This window comes from Phalangium opilio, unplaced genomic scaffold (genome assembly GCF_054372755.1).
Source record: "Phalangium opilio isolate 3A_F unplaced genomic scaffold, DU_Popi_V2 ptg000061l_1, whole genome shotgun sequence".
Lineage (NCBI taxonomy): Eukaryota > Metazoa > Arthropoda > Arachnida > Opiliones > Phalangiidae > Phalangium > Phalangium opilio.
This window is the reverse complement of record NW_028324178.1, coordinates 4,065,124-4,077,054: the sequence shown is the minus strand read 5'-3', so window position 1 is coordinate 4,077,054 and position 11,931 is coordinate 4,065,124. Positions and strand designations below refer to the sequence as shown.

Genomic DNA, 11,931 nt, shown 5'->3' with positions numbered 1-11,931 from the left:
TCGAATCCCACTTCTGACACGATATGTTTTATGAAAATATCTGGAAGAGATGTAATTTAAAACGTCCTAACTAGATATAACTATGTCAGGATGGCCGAGTGGTCTAATGCGCCAGACTCGAAAGGCTTAATTTCATTCCTTCTCGATGTGTATCTGTGTATTCTGGCCCTCGAATGAGGGCCTGGGTTCGAATCCCACTTCTGACACGATATGTTTTATGAAATTAACCGGAAGAGATGTAATTTATAAAACATCCCAATTGAATGAATCCAAGTTAGGGTGGCCGAATGGTCTAAGGCGCCAGACTCAAGGGGCTCAGTTTCCTTCGTTCACAACGTGAATCTGTGTATTCTGGCCCTCGAATGAGGGCCTGGGTTCGAATCCCACTTCTGACACGATATGTTTTATGAAATAAACTGGAAGAGATGTAATTTATAAAACGTCCCAATAGAATGAATCCAAGTCGGGGTGGCCGAGCGGTCTAAGGCGCCAGACTCAAGGGACTCAGTTTCCATCGTTCGCAACGTGAATATGTGTATTCTGGTCCTCGTATGAGAGCGTGGGTTCGAATCCCACTTCTGACACGATATGTTTTATGAAATTAACTAGAATAGATGTAATTTATAAAACGTCCCAATTGAAAGAATCCATGTCAGGATGCCCGAGCGGTCTAAGGCACCAGACTCAAGGGGCTCAGTTTCCTTCGTTCACAACGTGAATCTGTGTATTCTGGTCCTCGTATGAGGGCGTGGGTTCGAATCCCACTTCTGACACGATATGTTTTATGAAATTAACTGGAAGAGATGTAATTTATAAAACATCCCAATTGAACGAATCCAAGTTAGGGTGGCCGAGTGGTCTAAGGCGCCAGACTCAAGGGGCTCAGTTTCCATCGTTCACAACGTGAATCTGTGTATTCTGGCCCTCGAATGAGGGCCTGGGTTCGAATCCCACTTCTGACACGATATGTTTTATGAAATTAACTGGAAGAGATGTAATTTATAAAACGTCCCAATTGAATGAATCCAAGTCGGGGTGGCCGAGTGGTCTAAGGCGCCAGACTCAAGGGGCTCAGATTCCTTCGTTCGCAATGTGAATCTGTGTATTCTGGTCCTCGTATGAGGGCGTGGGTTCGAATCCCACTTCTGACACGATATGTTTTATGAAATTAACTAGAATAAATGTAATTTATAAAACGTCCCAATTGAAAGAATCCATGTCAGGATGGCCGAGCGGTCTAAGGCGCCAGGCACAAGGGGCTCAGTTTCCTTCGTTCACAACGTGAATCTGTGTATTCTGGTCCTCGTTTGAGGGCGTGGGTTCGAATCCCACTTCTGACACGATTTGTTTTATGAAATTAACTGGAAGAGATGTAATTTAAAAAACGTCCCAATTGATTGAATCCAAGTCGGGGTGGCCGAGTGGTCTAAGGCGCCAGACTCAAGGAGCTCAGTTTCCTTCGTTCACAACGTGAATCTGTGTATTCTGGTCCTCGTATGAGGGCCTCGGTTCGAATCCCACTTCTGACACGATATGTTTTATGAAATTAACTGGAAGAGATGTAATTTATAAAACGTCCCAATTGAATGAATCCAAGTCGGGGTGGCCGAACGGTCTACGGCGCCAGACTCAAGGGGCTCAGTTTCCTTCGTTCTTAACGTGAATCTGTGTATTCTGCTCCTCGTATGAGGGCGTGGGTTCGAATCCCACTACTGACACGATATGTTTTATGAAATTAACTGGAAGAGATGTAATTTATAAAACATCCCAATTGAACGAATCCAAGTTAGGGTGGCCGAGTGGTCTAAGGCGCCAGACTTAAGGGGCTCAGTTTCCATCGTTCACAACGTGAATCTGTGTATTCTGGCCCTCGAATGAGGGCCTGGGTTCGAATCCCACTTCTGACACGATGTGTTTTATGAAATTAACTGGAAGAGATGTAATTTATAAAACGTCCCAATTGAATGAATCCAAGTCGGGGTGGCCGAGTGGTCTAAGGCGCCAGACTCAAGGGGCTCAGATTCCTTCGTTCGCAATGTGAATCTATGTATTCTGGTCCTCGTATGAGGGCGTGGGTTCGAATCCCACTTCTGACACGATATGTTTTATGAAATTAACTAGAATAAATGTAATTTATAAAACGTCCCAATTGAAAGAATCCATGTCAGGATGGCCGAGCGGTCTAAGGCGCCAGACACAAGGGGCTCAGTTTCCTTCGTTCACAACGTGAATCTGTGTATTCTGGTCCTCGTTTGAGGGCGTGGGTTCGAATCCCACTTCTGACACGATTTGTTTTATGAAATTAACTGGAAGAGATGTAATTTATAAAACGTCCCAATTGAAAGAATCCAAGTTAGGGTGGCCGAGCGGTCTAAGGCGCCAGACTCAAAGGGCTAAGTTTCCTTCGTTCACAACGTGAATATGTGTATGCTGGTCCTCGTATGAGGGCGTGGGTTCGAATCCCACTTCTGACACGATATGTTTTATGAAATTAACTAGAATAGATGTAATTTATGAAACGTCCCAATTGAAAGAATCCATGTCAGGATGGCCGAGCGGTCTAAGGCGCCAGACACAAGGGGCTCAGTTTCCTTCGTTCACAACGTGAATCTGTGTATTCTGGTCCTCGTATGAGGGCGTGGGTTCGAATCCCACTACTGACACGATATGTTTTATGAAATTAACTGGAAGAGATGTAATTTAGAAAACATCCCAATTGAATGAATCCAAGTTAGGGTGGCCGAGCGGTCTAAGGCGCCAGACTCAAAGGGCTAAGTTTCCTTCGTTCACAACGTGAATATGTGTATGCTGGTCCTCGTATGAGGGCGTGGGTTCGAATCCCACTTCTGACACGATATGTTTTATGAAATTAACTAGAATAGATGTAATTTATGAAACGTCCCAATTGAAAGAATCCATGTCAGGATGCCCGAGCGGTCTAAGGCACCAGACTCAAGGGGCTCAGTTTCCTTCGTTCACAACGTGAATCTGTGTATTCTGGTCCTCGTATGAGGGCGTGGGTTCGAATCCCACTTCTGACACGATATGTTTTATGAAATTAACTGGAAGAGATGTAATTTATAAAACATCCCAATTGAACGAATCCAAGTCGGGGTGGCCGAGTGGTCTAAGGCGCCAGACTCAAGGGGCTCAGTTTCCTTCGTTCACAACGTGAATCTGTGTATTCTGGTCCTCGTTTGAGGGCGTGGGTTCGAATCCCACTTCTGACACGATATGTTTTATGAAATTAACTGGAAGAGATGTAATTTATAAAACGTCCCAATTGAATGAATGCAAGTCGGGGTGGCCGAACGGTCTACGGCGTCAGACTCAAGGGGCTCAGTGTCCTTCGTTCTTAACGTGAATCTGTGTATTCTGCTCCTCGTATGAGGGCGTGGGTTCGAATCCCACTTCTGACACGATATGTTTTATGAAATTAACTGGGAGAGATGTAATTTAGAAAACATCCCAATTGAATGAATCCAAGTTAGGGTGGCCGAGCGGTCTAAGGCGCCAGACTCAAAGGGCTAAGTTTCCTTCGTTCACAACGTGAATATGTGTATGCTGGTCCTCGTATGAGGGCGTGGGTTCGAATCCCACTTCTGACACGATATGTTTTATGAAATTAACTGGAAGAGATGTAATTTATAAAACGTCCCAATTGAAAGAATCCAAGTTAGGGTGGCCGAGCGGTCTAAGGCGCCAGACTCAAAGGGCTAAGTTTCCTTCGTTCACAACGTGAATATGTGTATGCTGGTCCTCGTATGAGGGCGTGGGTTCGAATCCCACTTCTGACACGATATGTTTTATGAAATTAACTAGAATAGATGTAATTTATGAAACGTCCCAATTGAAAGAATCCATGTCAGGATGGCCGAGCGGTCTAAGGCGCCAGACACAAGGGGCTCAGTTTCCTTCGTTCACAACGTGAATCTGTGTATTCTGGTCCTCGTATGAGGGCGTGGGTTCGAATCCCACTACTGACACGATATGTTTTATGAAATTAACTGGAAGAGATGTAATTTAGAAAACATCCCAATTGAATGAATCCAAGTTAGGGTGGCCGAGCGGTCTAAGGCGCCAGACTCAAAGGGCTAAGTTTCCTTCGTTCACAACGTGAATATGTGTATGCTGGTCCTCGTATGAGGGCGTGGGTTCGAATCCCACTTCTGACACGATATGTTTTATGAAATTAACTAGAATAGATGTAATTTATGAAACGTCCCAATTGAAAGAATCCATGTCAGGATGCCCGAGCGGTCTAAGGCACCAGACTCAAGGGGCTCAGTTTCCTTCGTTCACAACGTGAATCTGTGTATTCTGGTCCTCGTATGAGGGCGTGGGTTCGAATCCCACTTCTGACACGATATGTTTTATGAAATTAACTGGAAGAGATGTAATTTATAAAACATCCCAATTGAACGAATCCAAGTCGGGGTGGCCGAGTGGTCTAAGGCGCCAGACTCAAGGGGCTCAGTTTCCTTCGTTCACAACGTGAATCTGTGTATTCTGGTCCTCGTTTGAGGGCGTGGGTTCGAATCCCACTTCTGACACGATATGTTTTATGAAATTAACTGGAAGAGATGTAATTTATAAAACGTCCCAATTGAATGAATGCAAGTCGGGGTGGCCGAACGGTCTACGGCGTCAGACTCAAGGGGCTCAGTGTCCTTCGTTCTTAACGTGAATCTGTGTATTCTGCTCCTCGTATGAGGGCGTGGGTTCGAATCCCACTTCTGACACGATATGTTTTATGAAATTAACTGGGAGAGATGTAATTTAGAAAACATCCCAATTGAATGAATCCAAGTTAGGGTGGCCGAGCGGTCTAAGGCGCCAGACTCAAAGGGCTAAGTTTCCTTCGTTCACAACGTGAATATGTGTATGCTGGTCCTCGTATGAGGGCGTGGGTTCGAATCCCACTTCTGACACGATATGTTTTATGAAATTAACTGGAAGAGATGTAATTTATAAAACGTCCCAATTGAAAGAATCCAAGTTAGGGTGGCCGAGCGGTCTAAGGCGCCAGACTCAAAGGGCTAAGTTTCCTTCGTTCACAACGTGAATATGTGTATGCTGGTCCTCGTATGAGGGCGTGGGTTCGAATCCCACTTCTGACACGATATGTTTTATGAAATTAACTAGAATAGATGTAATTTATGAAACGTCCCAATTGAAAGAATCCATGTCAGGATGGCCGAGCGGTCTAAGGCGCCAGACACAAGGGGCTCAGTTTCCTTCGTTCACAACGTGAATCTGTGTATTCTGGTCCTCGTATGAGGGCGTGGGTTCGAATCCCACTACTGACACGATATGTTTTATGAAATTAACTGGAAGAGATGTAATTTAGAAAACATCCCAATTGAATGAATCCAAGTTAGGGTGGCCGAGCGGTCTAAGGCGCCAGACTCAAAGGGCTAAGTTTCCTTCGTTCACAACGTGAATATGTGTATGCTGGTCCTCGTATGAGGGCGTGGGTTCGAATCCCACTTCTGACACGATATGTTTTATGAAATTAACTAGAATAGATGTAATTTATGAAACGTCCCAATTGAAAGAATCCATGTCAGGATGCCCGAGCGGTCTAAGGCACCAGACTCAAGGGGATCAGTTTCCTTCGTTCACAACGTGAATCTGTGTATTCTGGTCCTCGTATGAGGGCGTGGGTTCGAATCCCACTTCTGACACGATATGTTTTATGAAATTAACTGGAAGAGATGTAATTTATAAAACATCCCAATTGGACGAATCCAAGTCGGGGTGGCCGAGTGGTCTAAGGCGCCAGACTCAAGGGGCTCAGTTTCCTTCGTTCACAACGTGAATCTGTGTATTCTGGTCCTCGTTTGAGGGCGTGGGTTCGAATCCCACTTCTGACACGATATGTTTTATGAAATTAACTGGAAGAGATGTAATTTATAAAACGTCCCAATTGAATGAATCCAAGTCGGGGTGGCCGAACGGTCTACGGCGTCAGACTCAAGGGGCTCAGTGTCCTTCGTTCTTAACGTGAATCTGTGTATTCTGCTCCTCGTATGAGGGCGTGGGTTCGAATCCCACTTCTGACACGATATGTTTTATGAAATTAACTGGAAGAGATGTAATTTAGAAAACATCCCAATTGAATGAATCCAAGTTAGGGTGGCCGAGCGGTCTAAGGCGCCAGACTCAAAGGGCTAAGTTTCCTTCGTTCACAACGTGAATATGTGTATGCTGGTCCTCGTATGAGGGCGTGGGTTCGAATCCCACTTCTGACACGATATGTTTTATGAAATTAACTAGAATAGATGTAATTTATGAAACGTCCCAATTGAAAGAATCCATGTCAGGATGCCCGAGCGGTCTAAGGCACCAGACTCAAGGGGCTCAGTTTCCTTCGTTCACAACGTGAATCTGTGTATTCTGGTCCTCGTATGAGGGCGTGGGTTCGAATCCCACTTCTGACACGATATGTTTTATGAAATTAACTGGAAGAGATGTAATTTATAAAACATCCCAATTGGACGAATCCAAGTCGGGGTGGCCGAGTGGTCTAAGGCGCCAGACTCAAGGGGCTCAGTTTCCTTCGTTCACAACGTGAATCTGTGTATTCTGGTCCTCGTTTGAGGGCGTGGGTTCGAATCCCACTTCTGACACGATATGTTTTATGAAATTAACTGGAAGAGATGTAATTTATAAAACGTCCCAATTGAATGAATCCAAGTCGGGGTGGCCGAACGGTCTACGGCGTCAGACTCAAGGGGCTCAGTGTCCTTCGTTCTTAACGTGAATCTGTGTATTCTGCTCCTCGTATGAGGGCGTGGGTTCGAATCCCACTTCTGACACGATATGTTTTATGAAATTAACTGGAAGAGATGTAATTTAGAAAACATCCCAATTGAATGAATCCAAGTTAGGGTGGCCGAGCGGTCTAAGGCGCCAGACTCAAAGGGCTAAGTTTCCTTCGTTCACAACGTGAATATGTGTATGCTGGTCCTCGTATGAGGGCGTGGGTTAGAATCCCACTTCTGACACGATATGTTTTATGAAATTAACTGGAAGAGATGTAATTTATAAAACATCCCAATTGAACGAATCCAAGTTAGGGTGGCCGAGTGGTCTAAGGCGCCAGACTTAAGGGGCTCAGTTTCCATCGTTCACAACGTGAATCTGTGTATTCTGGCCCTCGAATGAGGGCCTGGGTTCGAATCCCACTTCTGACACGATATGTTTTATGAAATTAACTGGAAGAGATGTAATTTATAAAACGTCCCAATTGAATGAATCCAAGTCGGGGTGGCCGAGTGGTCTAAGGCGCCAGACTCAAGGGGCTCAGATTCCTTCGTTCGCAATGTGAATCTATGTATTCTGGTCCTCGTATGAGGGCGTGGGTTCGAATCCCACTTCTGACACGATATGTTTTATGAAATTAACTAGAATAAATGTAATTTATAAAACGTCCCAATTGAAAGAATCCATGTCAGGATGGCCGAGCGGTCTAAGGCGCCAGACACAAGGGGCTCAGTTTCCTTCGTTCACAACGTGAATCTGTGTATTCTGGTCCTCGTTTGAGGGCGTGGGTTCGAATCCCACTTCTGACACGATTTGTTTTATGAAATTAACTGGAAGAGATGTAATTTATAAAACGTCCCAATTGAAAGAATCCAAGTTAGGGTGGCCGAGCGGTCTAAGGCGCCAGACTCAAAGGGCTAAGTTTCCTTCGTTCACAACGTGAATATGTGTATGCTGGTCCTCGTATGAGGGCGTGGGTTCGAATCCCACTTCTGACACGATATGTTTTATGAAATTAACTAGAATAGATGTAATTTATGAAACGTCCCAATTGAAAGAATCCATGTCAGGATGGCCGAGCGGTCTAAGGCGCCAGACACAAGGGGCTCAGTTTCCTTCGTTCACAACGTGAATCTGTGTATTCTGGTCCTCGTATGAGGGCGTGGGTTCGAATCCCACTACTGACACGATATGTTTTATGAAATTAACTGGAAGAGATGTAATTTAGAAAACATCCCAATTGAATGAATCCAAGTTAGGGTGGCCGAGCGGTCTAAGGCGCCAGACTCAAAGGGCTAAGTTTCCTTCGTTCACAACGTGAATATGTGTATGCTGGTCCTCGTATGAGGGCGTGGGTTCGAATCCCACTTCTGACACGATATGTTTTATGAAATTAACTAGAATAGATGTAATTTATGAAACGTCCCAATTGAAAGAATCCATGTCAGGATGCCCGAGCGGTCTAAGGCACCAGACTCAAGGGGCTCAGTTTCCTTCGTTCACAACGTGAATCTGTGTATTCTGGTCCTCGTACGAGGGCGTGGGTTCGAATCCCACTTCTGACACGATATGTTTTATGAAATTAACTGGAAGAGATGTAATTTATAAAACATCCCAATTGAACGAATCCAAGTTAGGGTGGCCGAGCGGTCTAAGGCGCCAGACTCAAAGGGCTAAGTTTCCTTCGTTCACAACGTGAATATGTGTATGCTGGTCCTCGTATGAGGGCGTGGGTTCGAATCCCACTTCTGACACGATATGTTTTATGAAATTAACTAGAATAGATGTAATTTATGAAACGTCCCAATTGAAAGAATCCATGTCAGGATGGCCGAGCGGTCTAAGGCGCCAGACACAAGGGGCTCAGTTTCCTTCGTTCACAACGAGAATCTGTGTATTCTGGTCCTCGTATGAGGGCGTGGGTTCGAATCCCACTACTGACACGATATGTTTTATGAAATTAACTGGAAGAGATGTAATTTAGAAAACATCCCAATTGAATGAATCCAAGTTAGGGTGGCCGAGCGGTCTAAGGCGCCAGACTCAAAGGGCTAAGTTTCCTTCGTTCACAACGTGAATATGTGTATGCTGGTCCTCGTATGAGGGCGTGGGTTCGAATCCCACTTCTGACACGATATGTTTTATGAAATTAACTAGAATAGATGTAATTTATGAAACGTCCCAATTGAAAGAATCCATGTCAGGATGGCCGAGCGGTCTAAGGCGCCAGACACAAGGGGCTCAGTTTCCTTCGTTCACAACGTGAATCTGTGTATTCTGGTCCTCGTATGAGGGCGTGGGTTCGAATCCCACTACTGACACGATATGTTTTATGAAATTAACTGGAAGAGATGTAATTTAGAAAACATCCCAATTGAATGAATCCAAGTTAGGGTGGCCGAGCGGTCTAAGGCGCCAGACTCAAAGGGCTAAGTTTCCTTCGTTCACAACGTGAATATGTGTATGCTGGTCCTCGTATGAGGGCGTGGGTTCGAATCCCACTTCTGACACGATATGTTTTATGAAATTAACTAGAATAGATGTAATTTATGAAACGTCCCAATTGAAAGAATCCATGTCAGGATGCCCGAGCGGTCTAAGGCACCAGACTCAAGGGGCTCAGTTTCCTTCGTTCACAACGTGAATCTGTGTATTCTGGTCCTCGTACGAGGGCGTGGGTTCGAATCCCACTTCTGACACGATATGTTTTATGAAATTAACTGGAAGAGATGTAATTTATAAAACATCCCAATTGAACGAATCCAAGTTAGGGTGGCCGAGCGGTCTAAGGCGCCAGACTCAAAGGGCTAAGTTTCCTTCGTTCACAACGTGAATATGTGTATGCTGGTCCTCGTATGAGGGCGTGGGTTCGAATCCCACTTCTGACACGATATGTTTTATGAAATTAACTAGAATAGATGTAATTTATGAAACGTCCCAATTGAAAGAATCCATGTCAGGATGGCCGAGCGGTCTAAGGCGCCAGACACAAGGGGCTCAGTTTCCTTCGTTCACAACGAGAATCTGTGTATTCTGGTCCTCGTATGAGGGCGTGGGTTCGAATCCCACTACTGACACGATATGTTTTATGAAATTAACTGGAAGAGATGTAATTTAGAAAACATCCCAATTGAATGAATCCAAGTTAGGGTGGCCGAGCGGTCTAAGGCGCCAGACTCAAAGGGCTAAGTTTCCTTCGTTCACAACGTGAATATGTGTATGCTGGTCCTCGTATGAGGGCGTGGGTTCGAATCCCACTTCTGACACGATATGTTTTATGAAATTAACTAGAATAGATGTAATTTATGAAACGTCCCAATTATAATAATAATAATAATAATCTAAGCTTTGTCTACGAAGGGATTTCCACACTAAGCCAGTGGCTTATTTACAGGTGGGTCCCTTTACAATGCATAGAGGGGTGGTGGCTAGCCCCTATGCCACAGCTAACCTACAGCGCCCTATACTAACTATTACCGTTAACCTCTGCAAGTTTTGATGGAAAGGAGAAACCGGGTTAGACCGCGGAGGAAAACTCCTTTTAACAAGCGGGGAGAGAACTTGCAAACTCTACGCAGAAGGATTTGCTCCCAGATTTTCACCCGGTGCCACAGTCCGGGATCGAACCCGGGATCCTCTTGCTGCGAGGCGAAAGCGCTAACCGCTACGCCACCCCACCTTATTGAAAGAATCCATGTCAGGATGCCCGAGCGGTCTAAGGCACCAGACTCAAGGGGCTCAGTTTCCTTCGTTCACAACGTGAATCTGTGTATTCTGGTCCTCGTACGAGGGCGTGGGTTCGAATCCCACTTCTGACACGATATGTTTTATGAAATTAACTGGAAGAGATGTAATTTATAAAACATCCCAATTGAACGAATCCAAGTCGGGGTGGCCGAGTGGTCTAAGGCGCCAGACTCAAGGGGCTCAGTTTCCTTCGTTCACAACGTGAATCTGTGTATTCTGGTCCTCGTTTGAGGGCGTGGGTTCGAATCCCACTTCTGACACGATATGTTTTATGAAATTAACTGGAAGAGATGTAATTTATAAAACGTCCCAATTGAATGAATGCAAGTCGGGGTGGCCGAACGGTCTACGGCGTCAGACTCAAGGGGCTCAGTGTCCTTCGTTCTTAACGTGAATCTGTGTATTCTGCTCCTCGTATGAGGGCGTGGGTTCGAATCCCACTTCTGACACGATATGTTTTATGAAATTAACTGGAAGAGATGTAATTTAGAAAACATCCCAATTGAATGAATCCAAGTTAGGGTGGCCGAGCGGTCTAAGGCGCCAGACTCAAAGGGCTAAGTTTCCTTCGTTCACAACGTGAATATGTGTATGCTGGTCCTCGTATGAGGGCGTGGGTTCGAATCCCACTTCTGACACGATATGTTTTATGAAATTAACTAGAATAGATGTAATTTATGAAACGTCCCAATTGAAAGAATCCATGTCAGGATGCCCGAGCGGTCTAAGGCACCAGACTCAAGGGGCTCAGTTTCCTTCGTTCACAACGTGAATCTGTGTATTCTGGTCCTCGTACGAGGGCGTGGGTTCGAATCCCACTTCTGACACGATATGTTTTATGAAATTAACTGGAAGAGATGTAATTTATAAAACATCCCAATTGAACGAATCCAAGTTAGGGTGGCCGAGCGGTCTAAGGCGCCAGACTCAAAGGGCTAAGTTTCCTTCGTTCACAACGTGAATATGTGTATGCTGGTCCTCGTATGAGGGCGTGGGTTCGAATCCCACTTCTGACACGATATGTTTTATGAAATTAACTAGAATAGATGTAATTTATGAAACGTCCCAATTGAAAGAATCCATGTCAGGATGGCCGAGCGGTCTAAGGCGCCAGACACAAGGGGCTCAGTTTCCTTCGTTCACAACGAGAATCTGTGTATTCTGGTCCTCGTATGAGGGCGTGGGTTCGAATCCCACTACTGACACGATATGTTTTATGAAATTAACTGGAAGAGATGTAATTTAGAAAACATCCCAATTGAATGAATCCAAGTTAGGGTGGCCGAGCGGTCTAAGGCGCCAGACTCAAAGGGCTAAGTTTCCTTCGTTCACAACGTGAATATGTGTATGCTGGTCCTCGTATGAGGGCGTGGGTTCGAATCCCACTTCTGACACGATATGTTTTATGAAATTAAC

The 11,931-nt window shown here is 45.0% G+C and overlaps 9 non-coding genes across 9 annotated transcripts; all 9 read left to right on the top strand.

The window, feature by feature from the left end:
- The first annotated feature begins 84 nt into the window (after positions 1 to 84).
- Positions 85 to 206, top strand: TRNAS-CGA (transfer RNA serine (anticodon CGA)). Its single transcript has 2 exons — positions 85 to 122; positions 161 to 206. It is a non-coding gene; the product is annotated as a tRNA-Ser (tRNA).
- An 823-nt stretch (positions 207 to 1,029) lies between these two features.
- On the top strand, positions 1,030 to 1,151 carry TRNAL-CAA (transfer RNA leucine (anticodon CAA)). The gene is made up of 2 exons: positions 1,030 to 1,067; positions 1,106 to 1,151. It is a non-coding gene; the product is annotated as a tRNA-Leu (tRNA).
- Positions 1,152 to 1,974: 823 nt separating this feature from the next.
- Positions 1,975 to 2,096, top strand: TRNAL-CAA (transfer RNA leucine (anticodon CAA)). The gene is made up of 2 exons: positions 1,975 to 2,012; positions 2,051 to 2,096. It is a non-coding gene; the product is annotated as a tRNA-Leu (tRNA).
- Positions 2,097 to 3,108: 1,012 nt separating this feature from the next.
- On the top strand, positions 3,109 to 3,230 carry TRNAL-CAA (transfer RNA leucine (anticodon CAA)). Its single transcript has 2 exons — positions 3,109 to 3,146; positions 3,185 to 3,230. It is a non-coding gene; the product is annotated as a tRNA-Leu (tRNA).
- Positions 3,231 to 4,431: 1,201 nt separating this feature from the next.
- TRNAL-CAA (transfer RNA leucine (anticodon CAA)) lies at positions 4,432 to 4,553 on the top strand. The gene is made up of 2 exons: positions 4,432 to 4,469; positions 4,508 to 4,553. It is a non-coding gene; the product is annotated as a tRNA-Leu (tRNA).
- Positions 4,554 to 5,754: 1,201 nt separating this feature from the next.
- On the top strand, positions 5,755 to 5,876 carry TRNAL-CAA (transfer RNA leucine (anticodon CAA)). The gene is made up of 2 exons: positions 5,755 to 5,792; positions 5,831 to 5,876. It is a non-coding gene; the product is annotated as a tRNA-Leu (tRNA).
- Positions 5,877 to 6,510: 634 nt separating this feature from the next.
- On the top strand, positions 6,511 to 6,632 carry TRNAL-CAA (transfer RNA leucine (anticodon CAA)). The gene is made up of 2 exons: positions 6,511 to 6,548; positions 6,587 to 6,632. It is a non-coding gene; the product is annotated as a tRNA-Leu (tRNA).
- Positions 6,633 to 7,266: 634 nt separating this feature from the next.
- TRNAL-CAA (transfer RNA leucine (anticodon CAA)) lies at positions 7,267 to 7,388 on the top strand. The gene is made up of 2 exons: positions 7,267 to 7,304; positions 7,343 to 7,388. It is a non-coding gene; the product is annotated as a tRNA-Leu (tRNA).
- A 3,265-nt stretch (positions 7,389 to 10,653) lies between these two features.
- On the top strand, positions 10,654 to 10,775 carry TRNAL-CAA (transfer RNA leucine (anticodon CAA)). The gene is made up of 2 exons: positions 10,654 to 10,691; positions 10,730 to 10,775. It is a non-coding gene; the product is annotated as a tRNA-Leu (tRNA).
- The last annotated feature ends 1,156 nt before the right edge of the window (positions 10,776 to 11,931 follow it).